Raw genomic sequence first — 26,200 nt, forward strand, 5'->3', positions numbered from 1 at the left:
TTAAATTTATAATTTATTATTTTATATATTATAGAAATTGAAAAAATAAATCATGTTTACTACGACAGTAAATTAGAAATACTATTTAATTTTTATGTGTTTTCTACATGGTACTTTGACTTACATAGGGACTTATATTATTGTGAATAATGATATAATTGAAAACCTTTATTTTTTATTTGATAGAATTATTATATTTTATCATTTAAATATTTATAATAAATACATTATTTTTATAAAGTAAAAAATATGGCCGAAGAAAATTCTACAGCTGTTGCAGCAACTGCGGTTACTGCTGCTTCTACAACACCAACAAAAAAAGCAACAGCTTCTGGTGCTAAACGTACAAAACAACATTCAAAACCAACACATCCACGTACATCAGAAATGGTTGTTAACGCAATTAAAAATTTAAAAGAACGTGGTGGTTCATCATTACAAGCAATTAAAAAATATTTAGCTGCAAATTATAAAGTGGATTCTGATAAAATTTCACCATTTATTAAAAAATATTTAAAAGCTGCTGTAACTGAGGGAGCCTTGGTACAAACTAAAGGTAAAGGTGCATCTGGTTCATTCAAATTGGCTGCTTCCGCTTCATCTAATTCTTCAGCTAAATCAAAAGTATCCAAAAAAGAAAGTGGAGCAAAAGGTTCAGCAAAGAGTGCTAAAAGTAAACGGGCACCAAAAGAAAAGAAAGCCACAACTACATCATTGGCAGCCAAAAAGCCTAAAGCAAAAAAAGCGACTCCATCATCATCAACTGCTGCTAAAAAAGTTACTGCAAAATCATCAGCGGCATCAAAAAAAGCACCAGTTAAAGCAAAACCAGCAAAAAGTACAAAATCCGCTGCCAAAAGTAGCCCTGCTCGTAAACCGAAAGCACCAAAAGCTAAGAAAGCTTCTGTTGCCAAATCATCTCCTACAAAAATTAAAAAAGCAGCACCAAAAAAGAAATGATCTGTTACTTTAATAATATATTGAAATATTTCATTATTTTTGCTAAAAAATGAAAATAACATAGGCCTTAATACAGGCCACAAATTAATATTTGATAAGAGTAAATTATTTTTTGTATAAATATTTTATAAAATAATAGTTTAGAAACATTTGCCACAGTCAGTACCACGGATGGGTGGCCACTTGAGAATACTGTGTGCGGTTGCATTTTTATTTAAAATATATGGTATAATAAATAAGTATATATTTAAATTGATTACTTCATTGAAAATTTTAATAATATACTTTAATATTAATGATATTTATGAAAAATATATATTTGTAAAAATTTTCATTTATTACTGGCAACAGCCATACCACGTTGAAAACACCGGTTCTCGTCCGATCACCGAAGTTAAGCAACATTGGGCACAGTCAGTACTTGGATGGGTGACCGCTTGGGAACACTGTGTGCGGTTGCCTTTTTATATTAAAAATATAAATTATTTTTCTTCTTTTCTTTTTTTTTACACACCATATATAAATATATGTTATTTAGAAATGTAAACCTTTTATATTATTCATCAACAAATAAATATTATTTTTTGTATAAAATTTTATTGCATTTATAACTCATATCATGGTTACTTTAAAGCGAGAAGTTTTTTTAATATTTCAAATGAATATAAAATAATATAAATTTTATGAAATTTATTTATTTTTAGAAATAGCAATCGCTTATAATTATAACAAAATTTTAATAATGTTTAATTTTATTTCAATAATTTATATTTATATATATATATATATATATATATATATATATATATATATATATATTTTTTAATAAAAATAATATACTCTTATTTAATAATATATGTTGGTCCTATATATAGGACCGAAAATATTTCTTATTTGTTTTTTTTTTTTTAAATTGTCATTTAAAACGCTTATGCACGTTCTCCACGAATACGTCTTGCCAATTGTATATCCTTAGGCATAATTGTAACACGCTTTGCATGAATTGCGCATAAATTGGTATCTTCAAATAAACCTACTAAATAGGCTTCACTAGCTTCTTGTAATGCCATAACAGCTGAACTTTGAAAACGTAAATCGGTTTTAAAATCTTGTGCAATTTCACGTACTAAACGTTGGAATGGTAATTTACGAATTAACAATTCAGTACTTTTTTGATAACGACGAATTTCTCGTAAAGCTACTGTACCAGGACGATATCTGTGTGGTTTTTTTACTCCACCAGTTGCTGGTGCACTTTTACGTGCAGCTTTCGTTGCTAATTGTTTTCTTGGTGCTTTACCACCAGTTGATTTACGTGCAGTTTGCTTGGTTCTAGCCATTTTCAAATAATAATGTTTTTACAAAAAAACACACAATTTTAAAAATTATATTCGACAATTTGATACTACAAAGTCAAATGTTTAAATGCGAAATAAATGTGTTGTATTTATATTTATATGAAATTTCAAAATTTTTGTTGTCATATCCTATTGGATAGCTATCAGAGTATGGACTAATCAAATTGTATAGGCGTGGCTTAAAAAATCTTTAATGCTTTATATAAAAAGGCACAATTGTACCGGCGCTCACATACATTACAATACTTGTGAGGTTAACACACGTGTTATCCGTTCGTTAAAATATTGTAAATAATTTTTTATTAAAATGACTGGCAGAGGAAAAGGTGGAAAGGGTCTTGGAAAAGGGGGTGCAAAACGTCATAGAAAAGTTTTGCGTGATAATATCCAAGGTATTACAAAACCTGCAATTCGTCGTTTAGCACGACGAGGTGGAGTAAAACGTATCTCTGGTTTAATTTATGAAGAAACACGTGGTGTACTTAAAGTATTCCTTGAAAATGTTATTCGGGATGCTGTTACATATACTGAACACGCAAAACGTAAAACAGTTACAGCTATGGATGTTGTATATGCATTAAAACGACAAGGTCGTACTTTGTATGGTTTTGGAGGTTAAGAAAATATAATAATTTACTTAAAATATTTAGTAAATTTATTAAAGAATATTTAATACATCCGATAAATTTAAACAGGCTTTCCTTTTTGGGAAGCCACTAATTTTATTTATATAAGAGTAAATAAATTTGTTAATAAATATAACATATTATATAATTTGTTTACAACAAATTATTTTGTTTATAACATACATTACCAAATATTTTTATTTTTTTTTTTTATTGTAATATATCTGCAATAATAAATTATAATTTGTATATTATCTATTTTATTTTACAATAACTTATTGAATTTTTGAAAAAATTTTATTATAAATTAATATACTATTATATTTTTTATATATACAAGTTAAGAGTAACAAGTATCGATAGGAGATTATCGAATTTATAACTAATAAAACATTTCGCCTTAATCAAAGAAAATAAAGATTTTGCTATACCATTTTTTATACTTTCAATAAATAATTTATTATTAAATTTTTATTATTTCATTTATTTTTTAAAATTATTAAAAATATTTTTCTAATAATTATAAGCGTACATAAACAAGTAGTAAATGTAAAATGAAAATAATAAAGGTAATGTAATGCATTTGCATTACACTGATTTACGATATATATTCCGCGATATCCTTTATTATATTTAAAATTAATAATATTGATATACTAATAATAGATATATTCAAGCTATTAATATATAAAATTTTATATTAAATATGATATTAATAATTGTTTATTTAATTTTTTTGTATATATAAAAATAATTTACTCTTATTTAAAAAATTTGATGGCTCTCTTAAAAAGAGAGCCGTTTTTATATGTTGATGTATTTTTATGTTATCAATTAAATAATATTTTCGATTTATTTATTTTGAACTTGTATATTTTGTAACAGCTTTAGTACCTTCACTAACAGCGTGCTTTGCCAATTCACCAGGTAATAATAATCGAACTGCGGTTTGAATTTCCCGACTTGTGATTGTTGAACGTTTATTATAATGTGCTAAACGTGATGCTTCAGCAGCAATACGTTCAAAAATATCATTAACAAAACTGTTCATGATACTCATAGCTTTACTAGAGATACCAGTATCAGGATGCACTTGTTTTAATACTTTGTAAATGTAAATTGCATATGATTCCTTGCGCTTCCTCTTCTTTTTCTTATCACTCTTTGATATATTTTTTTGAGCTTTGCCAGCTTTTTTTGCTGCTTTTCCACTTGTTTTTGGTGGCATTGTTACAAACAATTAATATACACAGATAGTTACAGAACACCAGTCAGTATATGTATGAGCGTGTCGTGTATACAACTAGCGTATTATATACGCGAAGATGGATATAACAATAAAAATGAATACTACTCTCTGATTGGCTGAAAATAATACTATAAGGTGATTGGTTTATTTTTAAAGTTTTATATTTTATAAATATTATAAATTAAAATACCCAAATAACATTTTAAACATTTATGTTACAATCCCCGTAACGTACACATCTGTGTGATTATATTTACAAAAAAAAATATTAATTAAATAAATTTATTCGCTATGTCTGGACGAGGTAAAGGTGGTAAAGTAAAGGGAAAGGCAAAGTCAAGATCAAGCCGAGCAGGATTACAATTTCCTGTTGGAAGAATTCACAGATTATTACGAAAAGGAAATTATGCTGAACGAGTAGGTGCTGGTGCCCCAGTATATTTGGCTGCTGTTATGGAATATTTGGCTGCAGAAGTTCTCGAGTTAGCTGGTAATGCTGCCCGTGATAACAAAAAAACACGTATCATTCCACGTCATTTACAATTGGCAATTCGTAATGATGAAGAATTAAATAAATTATTATCTGGTGTAACAATTGCTCAAGGTGGTGTATTACCAAACATTCAAGCAGTGTTATTACCAAAGAAAACTGAAAAGAAAGCATAAATTAAAAACATTGCATTAATTTTTATAATAATAATACATCGATCATAGGCCTTTTAATAAAAGGCCACAAATTTATTTAAAATAAGAGTAAAAATTATTTTTATAAATAATATATTATAATATTTTTTTAAAGAATCAATTTAAATAATTATAAATTAATGATTCTTTTTTTTTTTTTTTTTTTTTATATGTTATTATGGAAATAATTCATCATATTATGATGACATTTAGGTAACATATTATAAGAATATTCATAAAATATTATCAAAATAATATTGTATTATGATGATATTTAGACAAAATATTATAAGAATATACACAAAATATTATCAAAATAATATCATTAGATAACAAAACTGTTCATGATACTCATACCTTTACTAGAGATAAAAGTATCAGGATGCACTTGTATTAATACATATTATCACAACATCACAAAATATTTTTTAAAAGGAAAAATTTTTTAAAAATTATTATAAAATTTGATTGAATTAAATTTCAATTTATTTTTTTAATAATTAAAGAAAAAAAAAAGCATATAAACTTTCTATTGAAAATGTTATTTTCAACTAGATGGCCAAGTGAACTTTGTTACACAAACAATATATGACGTATTCGTTATTTAAATAATCAGTATCCTTTGATATTATATCAATACGTTACTCTCTTCTTTTGATACATATTAATAAAATTTCAATTTATAAGATTTTATGTCAATTATATAAATAATATTATAAATTTTCTAAATACATAAGTTAAGTAACAAAAAATTTGAATAACAAGATAAATTTATATATTATGTTTTAATACTCGATACTATAATATATCGCATCCGTTACCAATTATTCGGTATCCTTTGATTTATACACAGAATGAACCAAAAATATGTATCAAATTTATTTTATTTATTTATATATTTAATATTATTATTATTATTTTATATTACAAAGTTTCTTAACGAAGCTTACAATGATTTCTCATATCGTACTTAACAAAATTATTTAGATCATATAAAATTTAAATTGTTAAAAAATTTTTATATTTATTATTATTATTTATTTTTATTAAAATTACATAACATAAAATTAATAATATTTTAATAATTATATAAATTAATTCTTATTTAAAATAATCTTATATTAATCTCAACAAATACTCTAATAATATATTTTGTCATAAATTTTTTTATATTTAAAATAAATATTATAATATATAAATACTTATATCAGTATAAAATTTCTTTATATAATTATGAAAAAATTAATTTAATAGTTAATTATTGATATTAATGCATAAATAAAAGTATTTTCTAATGAAATATATTTTGTCAATGTTCGATTAACACATTTCATAATAATACGTTTTCATTATTGACAAAAAAAGTTTTTCTAAAAATGAAATCTTATACTATAATATATATATTTATATATTAAATTTTTTAATTATTTATATACTAATAATTTATAATAAATCGATATTAAATAAAAAATAAAAATATATACTTTTTAAGTTTACCTTAAAAATATTATTGTTTTGTATGATTGAAATAATTAATATTAAACTATGTTTATTAATAATTGTTAATAAAAAAATTAAATATATTTTAATTTATAAAATAAATATTATTATTAAATTTATAATTTATTATTTTATATATTATAGAAATTGAAAAAATAAATCATGTTTACTACGACAGTAAATTAGAAATACTATTTAATTTTTATGTGTTTTCTACATGGTACTTTGACTTACATAGGGACTTATATTATTGTGAATAATGATATAATTGAAAACCTTTATTTTTTATTTGATAGAATTATTATATTTTATCATTTAAATATTTATAATAAATACATTATTTTTATAAAGTAAAAAATATGGCCGAAGAAAATTCTACAGCTGTTGCAGCAACTGCGGTTACTGCTGCTTCTACAACACCAACAAAAAAAGCAACAGCTTCTGGTGCTAAACGTACAAAACAACATTCAAAACCAACACATCCACGTACATCAGAAATGGTTGTTAACGCAATTAAAAATTTAAAAGAACGTGGTGGTTCATCATTACAAGCAATTAAAAAATATTTAGCTGCAAATTATAAAGTGGATTCTGATAAAATTTCACCATTTATTAAAAAATATTTAAAAGCTGCTGTAACTGAGGGAGCCTTGGTACAAACTAAAGGTAAAGGTGCATCTGGTTCATTCAAATTGGCTGCTTCCGCTTCATCTAATTCTTCAGCTAAATCAAAAGTATCCAAAAAAGAAAGTGGAGCAAAAGGTTCAGCAAAGAGTGCTAAAAGTAAACGGGCACCAAAAGAAAAGAAAGCCACAACTACATCATTGGCAGCCAAAAAGCCTAAAGCAAAAAAAGCGACTCCATCATCATCAACTGCTGCTAAAAAAGTTACTGCAAAATCATCAGCGGCATCAAAAAAAGCACCAGTTAAAGCAAAACCAGCAAAAAGTACAAAATCCGCTGCCAAAAGTAGCCCTGCTCGTAAACCGAAAGCACCAAAAGCTAAGAAAGCTTCTGTTGCCAAATCATCTCCTACAAAAATTAAAAAAGCAGCACCAAAAAAGAAATGATCTGTTACTTTAATAATATATTGAAATATTTCATTATTTTTGCTAAAAAATGAAAATAACATAGGCCTTAATACAGGCCACAAATTAATATTTGATAAGAGTAAATTATTTTTTGTATAAATATTTTATAAAATAATAGTTTAGAAACATTTGCCACAGTCAGTACCACGGATGGGTGGCCACTTGAGAATACTGTGTGCGGTTGCATTTTTATTTAAAATATATGGTATAATAAATAAGTATATATTTAAATTGATTACTTCATTGAAAATTTTAATAATATACTTTAATATTAATGATATTTATGAAAAATATATATTTGTAAAAATTTTCATTTATTACTGGCAACAGCCATACCACGTTGAAAACACCGGTTCTCGTCCGATCACCGAAGTTAAGCAACATTGGGCACAGTCAGTACTTGGATGGGTGACCGCTTGGGAACACTGTGTGCGGTTGCCTTTTTATATTAAAAATATAAATTATTTTTCTTCTTTTCTTTTTTTTTACACACCATATATAAATATATGTTATTTAGAAATGTAAACCTTTTATATTATTCATCAACAAATAAATATTATTTTTTGTATAAAATTTTATTGCATTTATAACTCATATCATGGTTACTTTAAAGCGAGAAGTTTTTTTAATATTTCAAATGAATATAAAATAATATAAATTTTATGAAATTTATTTATTTTTAGAAATAGCAATCGCTTATAATTATAACAAAATTTTAATAATGTTTAATTTTATTTCAATAATTTATATTTATATATATATATATATATATATATATATATATATATATATATATATATTTTTTAATAAAAATAATATACTCTTATTTAATAATATATGTTGGTCCTATATATAGGACCGAAAATATTTCTTATTTGTTTTTTTTTTTTTAAATTGTCATTTAAAACGCTTATGCACGTTCTCCACGAATACGTCTTGCCAATTGTATATCCTTAGGCATAATTGTAACACGCTTTGCATGAATTGCGCATAAATTGGTATCTTCAAATAAACCTACTAAATAGGCTTCACTAGTTTCTTGTAATGCCATAACAGCTGAACTTTGAAAACGTAAATCGGTTTTAAAATCTTGTGCAATTTCACGTACTAAACGTTGGAATGGTAATTTACGAATTAACAATTCAGTACTTTTTTGATAACGACGAATTTCTCGTAAAGCTACTGTACCAGGACGATATCTGTGTGGTTTTTTTACTCCACCAGTTGCTGGTGCACTTTTACGTGCAGCTTTCGTTGCTAATTGTTTTCTTGGTGCTTTACCACCAGTTGATTTACGTGCAGTTTGCTTGGTTCTAGCCATTTTCAAATAATAATGTTTTTACAAAAAAACACACAATTTTAAAAATTATATTCGACAATTTGATACTACAAAGTCAAATGTTTAAATGCGAAATAAATGTGTTGTATTTATATTTATATGAAATTTCAAAATTTTTGTTGTCATATCCTATTGGATAGCTATCAGAGTATGGACTAATCAAATTGTATAGGCGTGGCTTAAAAAATCTTTAATGCTTTATATAAAAAGGCACAATTGTACCGGCGCTCACATACATTACAATACTTGTGAGGTTAACACACGTGTTATCCGTTCGTTAAAATATTGTAAATAATTTTTTATTAAAATGACTGGCAGAGGAAAAGGTGGAAAGGGTCTTGGAAAAGGGGGTGCAAAACGTCATAGAAAAGTTTTGCGTGATAATATCCAAGGTATTACAAAACCTGCAATTCGTCGTTTAGCACGACGAGGTGGAGTAAAACGTATCTCTGGTTTAATTTATGAAGAAACACGTGGTGTACTTAAAGTATTCCTTGAAAATGTTATTCGGGATGCTGTTACATATACTGAACACGCAAAACGTAAAACAGTTACAGCTATGGATGTTGTATATGCATTAAAACGACAAGGTCGTACTTTGTATGGTTTTGGAGGTTAAGAAAATATAATAATTTACTTAAAATATTTAGTAAATTTATTAAAGAATATTTAATACATCCGATAAATTTAAACAGGCTTTCCTTTTTGGGAAGCCACTAATTTTATTTATATAAGAGTAAATAAATTTGTTAATAAATATAACATATTATATAATTTGTTTACAACAAATTATTTTGTTTATAACATACATTACCAAATATTTTTATTTTTTTTTTTTATTGTAATATATCTGCAATAATAAATTATAATTTGTATATTATCTATTTTATTTTACAATAACTTATTGAATTTTTGAAAAAATTTTATTATAAATTAATATACTATTATATTTTTTATATATACAAGTTAAGAGTAACAAGTATCGATAGGAGATTATCGAATTTATAACTAATAAAACATTTCGCCTTAATCAAAGAAAATAAAGATTTTGCTATACCATTTTTTATACTTTCAATAAATAATTTATTATTAAATTTTTATTATTTCATTTATTTTTTAAAATTATTAAAAATATTTTTCTAATAATTATAAGCGTACATAAACAAGTAGTAAATGTAAAATGAAAATAATAAAGGTAATGTAATGCATTTGCATTACACTGATTTACGATATATATTCCGCGATATCCTTTATTATATTTAAAATTAATAATATTGATATACTAATAATAGATATATTCAAGCTATTAATATATAAAATTTTATATTAAATATGATATTAATAATTGTTTATTTAATTTTTTTGTATATATAAAAATAATTTACTCTTATTTAAAAAATTTGATGGCTCTCTTAAAAAGAGAGCCGTTTTTATATGTTGATGTATTTTTATGTTATCAATTAAATAATATTTTCGATTTATTTATTTTGAACTTGTATATTTTGTAACAGCTTTAGTACCTTCACTAACAGCGTGCTTTGCCAATTCACCAGGTAATAATAATCGAACTGCGGTTTGAATTTCCCGACTTGTGATTGTTGAACGTTTATTATAATGTGCTAAACGTGATGCTTCAGCAGCAATACGTTCAAAAATATCATTAACAAAACTGTTCATGATACTCATAGCTTTACTAGAGATACCAGTATCAGGATGCACTTGTTTTAATACTTTGTAAATGTAAATTGCATATGATTCCTTGCGCTTCCTCTTCTTTTTCTTATCACTCTTTGATATATTTTTTTGAGCTTTGCCAGCTTTTTTTGCTGCTTTTCCACTTGTTTTTGGTGGCATTGTTACAAACAATTAATATACACAGATAGTTACAGAACACCAGTCAGTATATGTATGAGCGTGTCGTGTATACAACTAGCGTATTATATACGCGAAGATGGATATAACAATAAAAATGAATACTACTCTCTGATTGGCTGAAAATAATACTATAAGGTGATTGGTTTATTTTTAAAGTTTTATATTTTATAAATATTATAAATTAAAATACCCAAATAACATTTTAAACATTTATGTTACAATCCCCGTAACGTACACATCTGTGTGATTATATTTACAAAAAAAAATATTAATTAAATAAATTTATTCGCTATGTCTGGACGAGGTAAAGGTGGTAAAGTAAAGGGAAAGGCAAAGTCAAGATCAAGCCGAGCAGGATTACAATTTCCTGTTGGAAGAATTCACAGATTATTACGAAAAGGAAATTATGCTGAACGAGTAGGTGCTGGTGCCCCAGTATATTTGGCTGCTGTTATGGAATATTTGGCTGCAGAAGTTCTCGAGTTAGCTGGTAATGCTGCCCGTGATAACAAAAAAACACGTATCATTCCACGTCATTTACAATTGGCAATTCGTAATGATGAAGAATTAAATAAATTATTATCTGGTGTAACAATTGCTCAAGGTGGTGTATTACCAAACATTCAAGCAGTGTTATTACCAAAGAAAACTGAAAAGAAAGCATAAATTAAAAACATTGCATTAATTTTTATAATAATAATACATCGATCATAGGCCTTTTAATAAAAGGCCACAAATTTATTTAAAATAAGAGTAAAAATTATTTTTATAAATAATATATTATAATATTTTTTTAAAGAATCAATTTAAATAATTATAAATTAATGATTCTTTTTTTTTTTTTTCTTTTTTATATGTTATTATGGAAATAATTCATCATATTATGATGACATTTAGGTAACATATTATAAGAATATTCATAAAATATTATCAAAATAATATTGTATTATGATGATATTTAGACAAAATATTATAAGAATATACACAAAATATTATCAAAATAATATCATTAGATAACAAAACTGTTCATGATACTCATACCTTTACTAGAGATAAAAGTATCAGGATGCACTTGTATTAATACATATTATCACAACATCACAAAATATTTTTTAAAAGGAAAAATTTTTTAAAAATTATTATAAAATTTGATTGAATTAAATTTCAATTTATTTTTTTAATAATTAAAGAAAAAAAAAAGCATATAAACTTTCTATTGAAAATGTTATTTTCAACTAGATGGCCAAGTGAACTTTGTTACACAAACAATATATGACGTATTCGTTATTTAAATAATCAGTATCCTTTGATATTATATCAATACGTTACTCTCTTCTTTTGATACATATTAATAAAATTTCAATTTATAAGATTTTATGTCAATTATATAAATAATATTATAAATTTTCTAAATACATAAGTTAAGTAACAAAAAATTTGAATAACAAGATAAATTTATATATTATGTTTTAATACTCGATACTATAATATATCGCATCCGTTACCAATTATTCGGTATCCTTTGATTTATACACAGAATGAACCAAAAATATGTATCAAATTTATTTTATTTATTTATATATTTAATATTATTATTATTATTTTATATTACAAAGTTTCTTAACGAAGCTTACAATGATTTCTCATATCGTACTTAACAAAATTATTTAGATCATATAAAATTTAAATTGTTAAAAAATTTTTATATTTATTATTATTATTTATTTTTATTAAAATTACATAACATAAAATTAATAATATTTTAATAATTATATAAATTAATTCTTATTTAAAATAATCTTATATTAATCTCAACAAATACTCTAATAATATATTTTGTCATAAATTTTTTTATATTTAAAATAAATATTATAATATATAAATACTTATATCAGTATAAAATTTCTTTATATAATTATGAAAAAATTAATTTAATAGTTAATTATTGATATTAATGCATAAATAAAAGTATTTTCTAATGAAATATATTTTGTCAATGTTCGATTAACACATTTCATAATAATACGTTTTCATTATTGACAAAAAAAGTTTTTCTAAAAATGAAATCTTATACTATAATATATATATTTATATATTAAATTTTTTAATTATTTATATACTAATAATTTATAATAAATCGATATTAAATAAAAAATAAAAATATATACTTTTTAAGTTTACCTTAAAAATATTATTGTTTTGTATGATTGAAATAATTAATATTAAACTATGTTTATTAATAATTGTTAATAAAAAAATTAAATATATTTTAATTTATAAAATAAATATTATTATTAAATTTATAATTTATTATTTTATATATTATAGAAATTGAAAAAATAAATCATGTTTACTACGACAGTAAATTAGAAATACTATTTAATTTTTATGTGTTTTCTACATGGTACTTTGACTTACATAGGGACTTATATTATTGTGAATAATGATATAATTGAAAACCTTTATTTTTTATTTGATAGAATTATTATATTTTATCATTTAAATATTTATAATAAATACATTATTTTTATAAAGTAAAAAATATGGCCGAAGAAAATTCTACAGCTGTTGCAGCAACTGCGGTTACTGCTGCTTCTACAACACCAACAAAAAAAGCAACAGCTTCTGGTGCTAAACGTACAAAACAACATTCAAAACCAACACATCCACGTACATCAGAAATGGTTGTTAACGCAATTAAAAATTTAAAAGAACGTGGTGGTTCATCATTACAAGCAATTAAAAAATATTTAGCTGCAAATTATAAAGTGGATTCTGATAAAATTTCACCATTTATTAAAAAATATTTAAAAGCTGCTGTAACTGAGGGAGCCTTGGTACAAACTAAAGGTAAAGGTGCATCTGGTTCATTCAAATTGGCTGCTTCCGCTTCATCTAATTCTTCAGCTAAATCAAAAGTATCCAAAAAAGAAAGTGGAGCAAAAGGTTCAGCAAAGAGTGCTAAAAGTAAACGGGCACCAAAAGAAAAGAAAGCCACAACTACATCATTGGCAGCCAAAAAGCCTAAAGCAAAAAAAGCGACTCCATCATCATCAACTGCTGCTAAAAAAGTTACTGCAAAATCATCAGCGGCATCAAAAAAAGCACCAGTTAAAGCAAAACCAGCAAAAAGTACAAAATCCGCTGCCAAAAGTAGCCCTGCTCGTAAACCGAAAGCACCAAAAGCTAAGAAAGCTTCTGTTGCCAAATCATCTCCTACAAAAATTAAAAAAGCAGCACCAAAAAAGAAATGATCTGTTACTTTAATAATATATTGAAATATTTCATTATTTTTGCTAAAAAATGAAAATAACATAGGCCTTAATACAGGCCACAAATTAATATTTGATAAGAGTAAATTATTTTTTGTATAAATATTTTATAAAATAATAGTTTAGAAACATTTGCCACAGTCAGTACCACGGATGGGTGGCCACTTGAGAATACTGTGTGCGGTTGCATTTTTATTTAAAATATATGGTATAATAAATAAGTATATATTTAAATTGATTACTTCATTGAAAATTTTAATAATATACTTTAATATTAATGATATTTATGAAAAATATATATTTGTAAAAATTTTCATTTATTACTGGCAACAGCCATACCACGTTGAAAACACCGGTTCTCGTCCGATCACCGAAGTTAAGCAACATTGGGCACAGTCAGTACTTGGATGGGTGACCGCTTGGGAACACTGTGTGCGGTTGCCTTTTTATATTAAAAATATAAATTATTTTTCTTCTTTTCTTTTTTTTTACACACCATATATAAATATATGTTATTTAGAAATGTAAACCTTTTATATTATTCATCAACAAATAAATATTATTTTTTGTATAAAATTTTATTGCATTTATAACTCATATCATGGTTACTTTAAAGCGAGAAGTTTTTTTAATATTTCAAATGAATATAAAATAATATAAATTTTATGAAATTTATTTATTTTTAGAAATAGCAATCGCTTATAATTATAACAAAATTTTAATAATGTTTAATTTTATTTCAATAATTTATATTTATATATATATATACTATATATATATATATATATTATATATATATATTTTTTAATAAAAATAATATACTCTTATTTAATAATATATGTTGGTCCTATATATAGGACCGAAAATATTTCTTATTTGTTTTTTTTTTTTTAAATTGTCATTTAAAACGCTTATGCACGTTCTCCACGAATACGTCTTGCCAATTGTATATCCTTAGGCATAATTGTAACACGCTTTGCATGAATTGCGCATAAATTGGTATCTTCAAATAAACCTACTAAATAGGCTTCACTAGCTTCTTGTAATGCCATAACAGCTGAACTTTGAAAACGTAAATCGGTTTTAAAATCTTGTGCAATTTCACGTACTAAACGTTGGAATGGTAATTTACGAATTAACAATTCAGTACTTTTTTGATAACGACGAATTTCTCGTAAAGCTACTGTACCAGGACGATATCTGTGTGGTTTTTTTACTCCACCAGTTGCTGGTGCACTTTTACGTGCAGCTTTCGTTGCTAATTGTTTTCTTGGTGCTTTACCACCAGTTGATTTACGTGCAGTTTGCTTGGTTCTAGCCATTTTCAAATAATAATGTTTTTACAAAAAAACACACAATTTTAAAAATTATATTCGACAATTTGATACTACAAAGTCAAATGTTTAAATGCGAAATAAATGTGTTGTATTTATATTTATATGAAATTTCAAAATTTTTGTTGTCATATCCTATTGGATAGCTATCAGAGTATGGACTAATCAAATTGTATAGGCGTGGCTTAAAAAATCTTTAATGCTTTATATAAAAAGGCACAATTGTACCGGCGCTCACATACATTACAATACTTGTGAGGTTAACACACGTGTTATCCGTTCGTTAAAATATTGTAAATAATTTTTTATTAAAATGACTGGCAGAGGAAAAGGTGGAAAGGGTCTTGGAAAAGGGGGTGCAAAACGTCATAGAAAAGTTTTGCGTGATAATATCCAAGGTATTACAAAACCTGCAATTCGTCGTTTAGCACGACGAGGTGGAGTAAAACGTATCTCTGGTTTAATTTATGAAGAAACACGTGGTGTACTTAAAGTATTCCTTGAAAATGTTATTCGGGATGCTGTTACATATACTGAACACGCAAAACGTAAAACAGTTACAGCTATGGATGTTGTATATGCATTAAAACGACAAGGTCGTACTTTGTATGGTTTTGGAGGTTAAGAAAATATAATAATTTACTTAAAATATTTAGTAAATTTATTAAAGAATATTTAATACATCCGATAAATTTAAACAGGCTTTCCTTTTTGGGAAGCCACTAATTTTATTTATATAAGAGTAAATAAATTTGTTAATAAATATAACATATTATATAATTTGTTTACAACAAATTATTTTGTTTATAACATACATTACCACATATTTTTATTTTTTTTTTTTATTGTAATATATCTGCAATAATAAATTATAATTTGTATATTATCTATTTTATTTTACAATAACTTATTGAATTTTTGAAAAAATTTTATTATAAATTAATATACTATTATATTTTTTATATATACAAGTTAAGAGTAACAAGTATCGATAGGAGATTATCGAATTTATAACTAATAAAACATTTCGCCTTAATCAAAGAAAATAAAGATTTTGCTATACCATTTTTTATACTTTCAATAAATAATTTATTATTAAATTTTTATTATTTCATTTATTTTTTAAAATTATTAAAAATATTTTTCTAATAATTATAAGCGTACATAAACAAGTAGTAAATGTAAAATGAAAATAATAAAGGTAATGTAATGCATTTGCATTACACTGATTTACGATATATATTCCGCGATATCCTTTATTATATTTAAAATTAATAATATTGATATACTAATAATAGATATATTCAAGCTATTAATATATAAAATTTTATATTAAATATGATATTAATAATTGTTTATTTAATTTTTTTGTATATATAAAAATAATTTACTCTTATTTAAAAAATTTGATGGCTCTCTTAAAAAGAGAGCCGTTTTTATATGTTGATGTATTTTTATGTTATCAATTAAATAATATTTTCGATTTATTTATTTTGAACTTGTATATTTTGTAACAGCTTTAGTACCTTCACTAACAGCGTGCTTTGCCAATTCACCAGGTAATAATAATCGAACTGCGGTTTGAATTTCCCGACTTGTGATTGTTGAACGTTTATTATAATGTGCTAAACGTGATGCTTCAGCAGCAATACGTTCAAAAATATCATTAACAAAACTGTTCATGATACTCATAGCTTTACTAGAGATACCAGTATCAGGATGCACTTGTTTTAATACTTTGTAAATGTAAATTGCATATGATTCCTTGCGCTTCCTCTTCTTTTTCTTATCACTCTTTGATATATTTTTTTGAGCTTTGCCAGCTTTTTTTGCTGCTTTTCCACTTGTTTTTGGTGGCATTGTTACAAACAATTAATATACACAGATAGTTACAGAACACCAGTCAGTATATGTATGAGCGTGTCGTGTATACAACTAGCGTATTATATACGCGAAGATGGATATAACAATAAAAATGAATACTACTCTCTGATTGGCTGAAAATAATACTATAAGGTGATTGGTTTATTTTTAAAGTTTTATATTTTATAAATATTATAAATTAAAATACCCAAATAACATTTTAAACATTTATGTTACAATCCCCGTAACGTACACATCTGTGTGATTATATTTACAAAAAAAAATATTAATTAAATAAATTTATTCGCTATGTCTGGACGAGGTAAAGGTGGTAAAGTAAAGGGAAAGGCAAAGTCAAGATCAAGCCGAGCAGGATTACAATTTCCTGTTGGAAGAATTCACAGATTATTACGAAAAGGAAATTATGCTGAACGAGTAGGTGCTGGTGCCCCAGTATATTTGGCTGCTGTTATGGAATATTTGGCTGCAGAAGTTCTCGAGTTAGCTGGTAATGCTGCCCGTGATAACAAAAAAACACGTATCATTCCACGTCATTTACAATTGGCAATTCGTAATGATGAAGAATTAAATAAATTATTATCTGGTGTAACAATTGCTCAAGGTGGTGTATTACCAAACATTCAAGCAGTGTTATTACCAAAGAAAACTGAAAAGAAAGCATAAATTAAAAACATTGCATTAATTTTTATAATAATAATACATCGATCATAGGCCTTTTAATAAAAGGCCACAAATTTATTTAAAATAAGAGTAAAAATTATTTTTATAAATAATATATTATAATATTTTTTTAAAGAATCAATTTAAATAATTATAAATTAATGATTCTTTTTTTTTTTTTTCTTTTTTATATGTTATTATGGAAATAATTCATCATATTATGATGACATTTAGGTAACATATTATAAGAATATTCATAAAATATTATCAAAATAATATTGTATTATGATGATATTTAGACAAAATATTATAAGAATATACACAAAATATTATCAAAATAATATCATTAGATAACAAAACTGTTCATGATACTCATACCTTTACTAGAGATAAAAGTATCAGGATGCACTTGTATTAATACATATTATCACAACATCACAAAATATTTTTTAAAAGGAAAAATTTTTTAAAAATTATTATAAAATTTGATTGAATTAAATTTCAATTTATTTTTTTAATAATTAAAGAAAAAAAAAAGCATATAAACTTTCTATTGAAAATGTTATTTTCAACTAGATGGCCAAGTGAACTTTGTTACACAAACAATATATGACGTATTCGTTATTTAAATAATCAGTATCCTTTGATATTATATCAATACGTTACTCTCTTCTTTTGATACATATTAATAAAATTTCAATTTATAAGATTTTATGTCAATTATATAAATAATATTATAAATTTTCTAAATACATAAGTTAAGTAACAAAAAATTTGAATAACAAGATAAATTTATATATTATGTTTTAATACTCGATACTATAATATATCGCATCCGTTACCAATTATTCGGTATCCTTTGATTTATACACAGAATGAACCAAAAATATGTATCAAATTTATTTTATTTATTTATATATTTAATATTATTATTATTATTTTATATTACAAAGTTTCTTAACGAAGCTTACAATGATTTCTCATATCGTACTTAACAAAATTATTTAGATCATATAAAATTTAAATTGTTAAAAAATTTTTATATTTATTATTATTATTTATTTTTATTAAAATTACATAACATAAAATTAATAATATTTTAATAATTATATAAATTAATTCTTATTTAAAATAATCTTATATTAATCTCAACAAATACTCTAATAATATATTTTGTCATAAATTTTTTTATATTTAAAATAAATATTATAATATATAAATACTTATATCAGTATAAAATTTCTTTATATAATTATGAAAAAATTAATTTAATAGTTAATTATTGATATTAATGCATAAATAAAAGTATTTTCTAATGAAATATATTTTGTCAATGTTCGATTAACACATTTCATAATAATACGTTTTCATTATTGACAAAAAAAGTTTTTCTAAAAATGAAATCTTATACTATAATATATATATTTATATATTAAATTTTTTAATTATTTATATACTAATAATTTATAATAAATCGATATTAAATAAAAAATAAAAATATATACTTTTTAAGTTTACCTTAAAAATATTATTGTTTTGTATGATTGAAATAATTAATATTAAACTATGTTTATTAATAATTGTTAATAAAAAAATTAAATATATTTTAATTTATAAAATAAATATTATTATTAAATTTATAATTTATTATTTTATATATTATAGAAATTGAAAAAATAAATCATGTTTACTACGACAGTAAATTAGAAATACTATTTAATTTTTATGTGTTTTCTACATGGTACTTTGACTTACATAGGGACTTATATTATTGTGAATAATGATATAATTGAAAACCTTTATTTTTTATTTGATAGAATTATTATATTTTATCATTTAAATATTTATAATAAATACATTATTTTTATAAAGTAAAAAATATGGCCGAAGAAAATTCTACAGCTGTTGCAGCAACTGCGGTTACTGCTGCTTCTACAACACCAACAAAAAAAGCAACAGCTTCTGGTGCTAAACGTACAAAACAACATTCAAAACCAACACATCCACGTACATCAGAAATGGTTGTTAACGCAATTAAAAATTTAAAAGAACGTGGTGGTTCATCATTACAAGCAATTAAAAAATATTTAGCTGCAAATTATAAAGTGGATTCTGATAAAATTTCACCATTTATTAAAAAATATTTAAAAGCTGCTGTAACTGAGGGAGCCTTGGTACAAACTAAAGGTAAAGGTGCATCTGGTTCATTCAAATTGGCTGCTTCCGCTTCATCTAATTCTTCAGCTAAATCAAAAGTATCCAAAAAAGAAAGTGGAGCAAAAGGTTCAGCAAAGAGTGCTAAAAGTAAACGGGCACCAAAAGAAAAGAAAGCCACAACTACATCATTGGCAGCCAAAAAGCCTAAAGCAAAAAAAGCGACTCCATCATCATCAACTGCTGCTAAAAAAGTTACTGCAAAATCATCAGCGGCATCAAAAAAAGCACCAGTTAAAGCAAAACCAGCAAAAAGTACAAAATCCGCTGCCAAAAGTAGCCCTGCTCGTAAACCGAAAGCACCAAAAGCTAAGAAAGCTTCTGTTGCCAAATCATCTCCTACAAAAATTAAAAAAGCAGCACCAAAAAAGAAATGATCTGTTACTTTAATAATATATTGAAATATTTCATTATTTTTGCTAAAAAATGAAAATAACATAGGCCTTAATACAGGCCACAAATTAATATTTGATAAGAGTAAATTATTTTTTGTATAAATATTTTATAAAATAATAGTTTAGAAACATTTGCCACAGTCAGTACCACGGATGGGTGGCCACTTGAGAATACTGTGTGCGGTTGCATTTTTATTTAAAATATATGGTATAATAAATAAGTATATATTTAAATTGATTACTTCATTGAAAATTTTAATAATATACTTTAATATTAATGATATTTATGAAAAATATATATTTGTAAAAATTTTCATTTATTACTGGCAACAGCCATACCACGTTGAAAACACCGGTTCTCGTCCGATCACCGAAGTTAAGCAACATTGGGCACAGTCAGTACTTGGATGGGTGACCGCTTGGGAACACTGTGTGCGGTTGCCTTTTTATATTAAAAATATAAATTATTTTTCTTCTTTTCTTTTTTTTTACACACCATATATAAATATATGTTATTTAGAAATGTAAACCTTTTATATTATTCATCAACAAATAAATATTATTTTTTGTATAAAATTTTATTGCATTTATAACTCATATCATGGTTACTTTAAAGCGAGAAGTTTTTTTAATATTTCAAATGAATATAAAATAATATAAATTTTATGAAATTTATTTATTTTTAGAAATAGCAATCGCTTATAATTATAACAAAATTTTAATAATGTTTAATTTTATTTCAATAATTTATATTTATATATATATATATATATATATATATATATATATATATATATATATTTTTTAATAAAAATAATATACTCTTATTTAATAATATATGTTGGTCCTATATATAGGACCGAAAATATTTCTTATTTGTTTTTTTTTTTTTAAATTGTCATTTAAAACGCTTATGCACGTTCTCCACGAATACGTCTTGCCAATTGTATATCCTTAGGCATAATTGTAACACGCTTTGCATGAATTGCGCATAAATTGGTATCTTCAAATAAACCTACTAAATAGGCTTCACTAGCTTCTTGTAATGCCATAACAGCTGAACTTTGAAAACGTAAATCGGTTTTAAAATCTTGTGCAATTTCACGTACTAAACGTTGGAATGGTAATTTACGAATTAACAATTCAGTACTTTTTTGATAACGACGAATTTCTCGTAAAGCTACTGTACCAGGACGATATCTGTGTGGTTTTTTTACTCCACCAGTTGCTGGTGCACTTTTACGTGCAGCTTTCGTTGCTAATTGTTTTCTTGGTGCTTTACCACCAGTTGATTTACGTGCAGTTTGCTTGGTTCTAGCCATTTTCAAATAATAATGTTTTTACAAAAAAACACACAATTTTAAAAATTATATTCGACAATTTGATACTACAAAGTCAAATGTTTAAATGCGAAATAAATGTGTTGTATTTATATTTATATGAAATTTCAAAATTTTTGTTGTCATATCCTATTGGATAGCTATCAGAGTATGGACTAATCAAATTGTATAGGCGTGGCTTAAAAAATCTTTAATGCTTTATATAAAAAGGCACAATTGTACCGGCGCTCACATACATTACAATACTTGTGAGGTTAACACACGTGTTATCCGTTCGTTAAAATATTGTAAATAATTTTTTATTAAAATGACTGGCAGAGGAAAAGGTGGAAAGGGTCTTGGAAAAGGGGGTGCAAAACGTCATAGAAAAGTTTTGCGTGATAATATCCAAGGTATTACAAAACCTGCAATTCGTCGTTTAGCACGACGAGGTGGAGTAAAACGTATCTCTGGTTTAATTTATGAAGAAACACGTGGTGTACTTAAAGTATTCCTTGAAAATGTTATTCGGGATGCTGTTACATATACTGAACACGCAAAACGTAAAACAGTTACAGCTATGGATGTTGTATATGCATTAAAACGACAAGGTCGTACTTTGTATGGTTTTGGAGGTTAAGAAAATATAATAATTTACTTAAAATATTTAGTAAATTTATTAAAGAATATTTAATACATCCGATAAATTTAAACAGGCTTTCCTTTTTGGGAAGCCACTAATTTTATTTATATAAGAGTAAATAAATTTGTTAATAAATATAACATATTATATAATTTGTTTACAACAAATTATTTTGTTTATAACATACATTACCAAATATTTTTATTTTTTTTTTTTATTGTAATATATCTGCAATAATAAATTATAATTTGTATATTATCTATTTTATTTTACAATAACTTATTGAATTTTTGAAAAAATTTTATTATAAATTAATATACTATTATATTTTTTATATATACAAGTTAAGAGTAACAAGTATCGATAGGAGATTATCGAATTTATAACTAATAAAACATTTCGCCTTAATCAAAGAAAATAAAGATTTTGCTATACCATTTTTTATACTTTCAATAAATAATTTATTATTAAATTTTTATTATTTCATTTATTTTTTAAAATTATTAAAAATATTTTTCTAATAATTATAAGCGTACATAAACAAGTAGTAAATGTAAAATGAAAATAATAAAGGTAATGTAATGCATTTGCATTACACTGATTTACGATATATATTCCGCGATATCCTTTATTATATTTAAAATTAATAATATTGATATACTAATAATAGATATATTCAAGCTATTAATATATAAAATTTTATATTAAATATGATATTAATAATTGTTTATTTAATTTTTTTGTATATATAAAAATAATTTACTCTTATTTAAAAAATTTGATGGCTCTCTTAAAAAGAGAGCCGTTTTTATATGTTGATGTATTTTTATGTTATCAATTAAATAATATTTTCGATTTATTTATTTTGAACTTGTATATTTTGTAACAGCTTTAGTACCTTCACTAACAGCGTGCTTTGCCAATTCACCAGGTAATAATAATCGAACTGCGGTTTGAATTTCCCGACTTGTGATTGTTGAACGTTTATTATAATGTGCTAAACGTGATGCTTCAGCAGCAATACGTTCAAAAATATCATTAACAAAACTGTTCATGATACTCATAGCTTTACTAGAGATACCAGTATCAGGATGCACTTGTTTTAATACTTTGTAAATGTAAATTGCATATGATTCCTTGCGCTTCCTCTTCTTTTTCTTATCACTCTTTGATATATTTTTTTGAGCTTTGCCAGCTTTTTTTGCTGCTTTTCCACTTGTTTTTGGTGGCATTGTTACAAACAATTAATATACACAGATAGTTACAGAACACCAGTCAGTATATGTATGAGCGTGTCGTGTATACAACTAGCGTATTATATACGCGAAGATGGATATAACAATAAAAATGAATACTACTCTCTGATTGGCTGAAAATAATACTATAAGGTGATTGGTTTATTTTTAAAGTTTTATATTTTATAAATATTATAAATTAAAATACCCAAATAACATTTTAAACATTTATGTTACAATCCCCGTAACGTACACATCTGTGTGATTATATTTACAAAAAAAAATATTAATTAAATAAATTTATTCGCTATGTCTGGACGAGGTAAAGGTGGTAAAGTAAAGGGAAAGGCAAAGTCAAGATCAAGCCGAGCAGGATTACAATTTCCTGTTGGAAGAATTCACAGATTATTACGAAAAGGAAATTATGCTGAACGAGTAGGTGCTGGTGCCCCAGTATATTTGGCTGCTGTTATGGAATATTTGGCTGCAGAAGTTCTCGAGTTAGCTGGTAATGCTGCCCGTGATAACAAAAAAACACGTATCATTCCACGTCATTTACAATTGGCAATTCGTAATGATGAAGAATTAAATAAATTATTATCTGGTGTAACAATTGCTCAAGGTGGTGTATTACCAAACATTCAAGCAGTGTTATTACCAAAGAAAACTGAAAAGAAAGCATAAATTAAAAACATTGCATTAATTTTTATAATAATAATACATCGATCATAGGCCTTTTAATAAAAGGCCACAAATTTATTTAAAATAAGAGTAAAAATTATTTTTATAAATAATATATTATAATATTTTTTTAAAGAATCAATTTAAATAATTATAAATTAATGATTCTTTTTTTTTTTTTTCTTTTTTATATGTTATTATGGAAATAATTCATCATATTATGATGACATTTAGGTAACATATTATAAGAATATTCATAAAATATTATCAAAATAATATTGTATTATGATGATATTTAGACAAAATATTATAAGAATATACACAAAATATTATCAAAATAATATCATTAGATAACAAAACTGTTCATGATACTCATACCTTTACTAGAGATAAAAGTATCAGGATGCACTTGTATTAATACATATTATCACAACATCACAAAATATTTTTTAAAAGGAAAAATTTTTTAAAAATTATTATAAAATTTGATTGAATTAAATTTCAATTTATTTTTTTAATAATTAAAGAAAAAAAAAAGCATATAAACTTTCTATTGAAAATGTTATTTTCAACTAGATGGCCAAGTGAACTTTGTTACACAAACAATATATGACGTATTCGTTATTTAAATAATCAGTATCCTTTGATATTATATCAATACGTTACTCTCTTCTTTTGATACATATTAATAAAATTTCAATTTATAAGATTTTATGTCAATTATATAAATAATATTATAAATTTTCTAAATACATAAGTTAAGTAACAAAAAATTTGAATAACAAGATAAATTTATATATTATGTTTTAATACTCGATACTATAATATATCGCATCCGTTACCAATTATTCGGTATCCTTTGATTTATACACAGAATGAACCAAAAATATGTATCAAATTTATTTTATTTATTTATATATTTAATATTATTATTATTATTTTATATTACAAAGTTTCTTAACGAAGCTTACAATGATTTCTCATATCGTACTTAACAAAATTATTTAGATCATATAAAATTTAAATTGTTAAAAAATTTTTATATTTATTATTATTATTTATTTTTATTAAAATTACATAACATAAAATTAATAATATTTTAATAATTATATAAATTAATTCTTATTTAAAATAATCTTATATTAATCTCAACAAATACTCTAATAATATATTTTGTCATAAATTTTTTTATATTTAAAATAAATATTATAATATATAAATACTTATATCAGTATAAAATTTCTTTATATAATTATGAAAAAATTAATTTAATAGTTAATTATTGATATTAATGCATAAATAAAAGTATTTTCTAATGAAATATATTTTGTCAATGTTCGATTAACACATTTCATAATAATACGTTTTCATTATTGACAAAAAAAGTTTTTCTAAAAATGAAATCTTATACTATAATATATATATTTATATATTAAATTTTTTAATTATTTATATACTAATAATTTATAATAAATCGATATTAAATAAAAAATAAAAATATATACTTTTTAAGTTTACCTTAAAAATATTATTGTTTTGTATGATTGAAATAATTAATATTAAACTATGTTTATTAATAATTGTTAATAAAAAAATTAAATATATTTTAATTTATAAAATAAATATTATTATTAAATTTATAATTTATTATTTTATATATTATAGAAATTGAAAAAATAAATCATGTTTACTACGACAGTAAATTAGAAATACTATTTAATTTTTATGTGTTTTCTACATGGTACTTTGACTTACATAGGGACTTATATTATTGTGAATAATGATATAATTGAAAACCTTTATTTTTTATTTGATAGAATTATTATATTTTATCATTTAAATATTTATAATAAATACATTATTTTTATAAAGTAAAAAATA

General features: G+C 23.9%; 4 non-coding genes across 4 annotated transcripts; all 4 read left to right on the forward strand.

The window, feature by feature from the left end:
- The first annotated feature begins 1,303 nt into the window (after positions 1–1,303).
- Positions 1,304–1,422, forward strand: LOC123304124. Its single transcript, XR_006536173.1, has one exon. It is a non-coding gene; the product is annotated as a 5S ribosomal RNA (ribosomal RNA).
- Positions 1,423–7,790: 6,368 nt separating this feature from the next.
- LOC123304125 lies at positions 7,791–7,909 on the forward strand. The gene has a single exon (XR_006536174.1). It is a non-coding gene; the product is annotated as a 5S ribosomal RNA (ribosomal RNA).
- Positions 7,910–14,279: 6,370 nt separating this feature from the next.
- On the forward strand, positions 14,280–14,398 carry LOC123304126. Its single transcript, XR_006536175.1, has one exon. It is a non-coding gene; the product is annotated as a 5S ribosomal RNA (ribosomal RNA).
- Positions 14,399–20,766: 6,368 nt separating this feature from the next.
- LOC123304122 lies at positions 20,767–20,885 on the forward strand. The gene has a single exon (XR_006536171.1). It is a non-coding gene; the product is annotated as a 5S ribosomal RNA (ribosomal RNA).
- The last annotated feature ends 5,315 nt before the right edge of the window (positions 20,886–26,200 follow it).

The sequence above is a fragment of the Chrysoperla carnea genome, assembly GCF_905475395.1.
Source record: "Chrysoperla carnea chromosome X unlocalized genomic scaffold, inChrCarn1.1 SUPER_X_unloc_22, whole genome shotgun sequence".
Lineage (NCBI taxonomy): Eukaryota > Metazoa > Arthropoda > Insecta > Neuroptera > Chrysopidae > Chrysoperla > Chrysoperla carnea.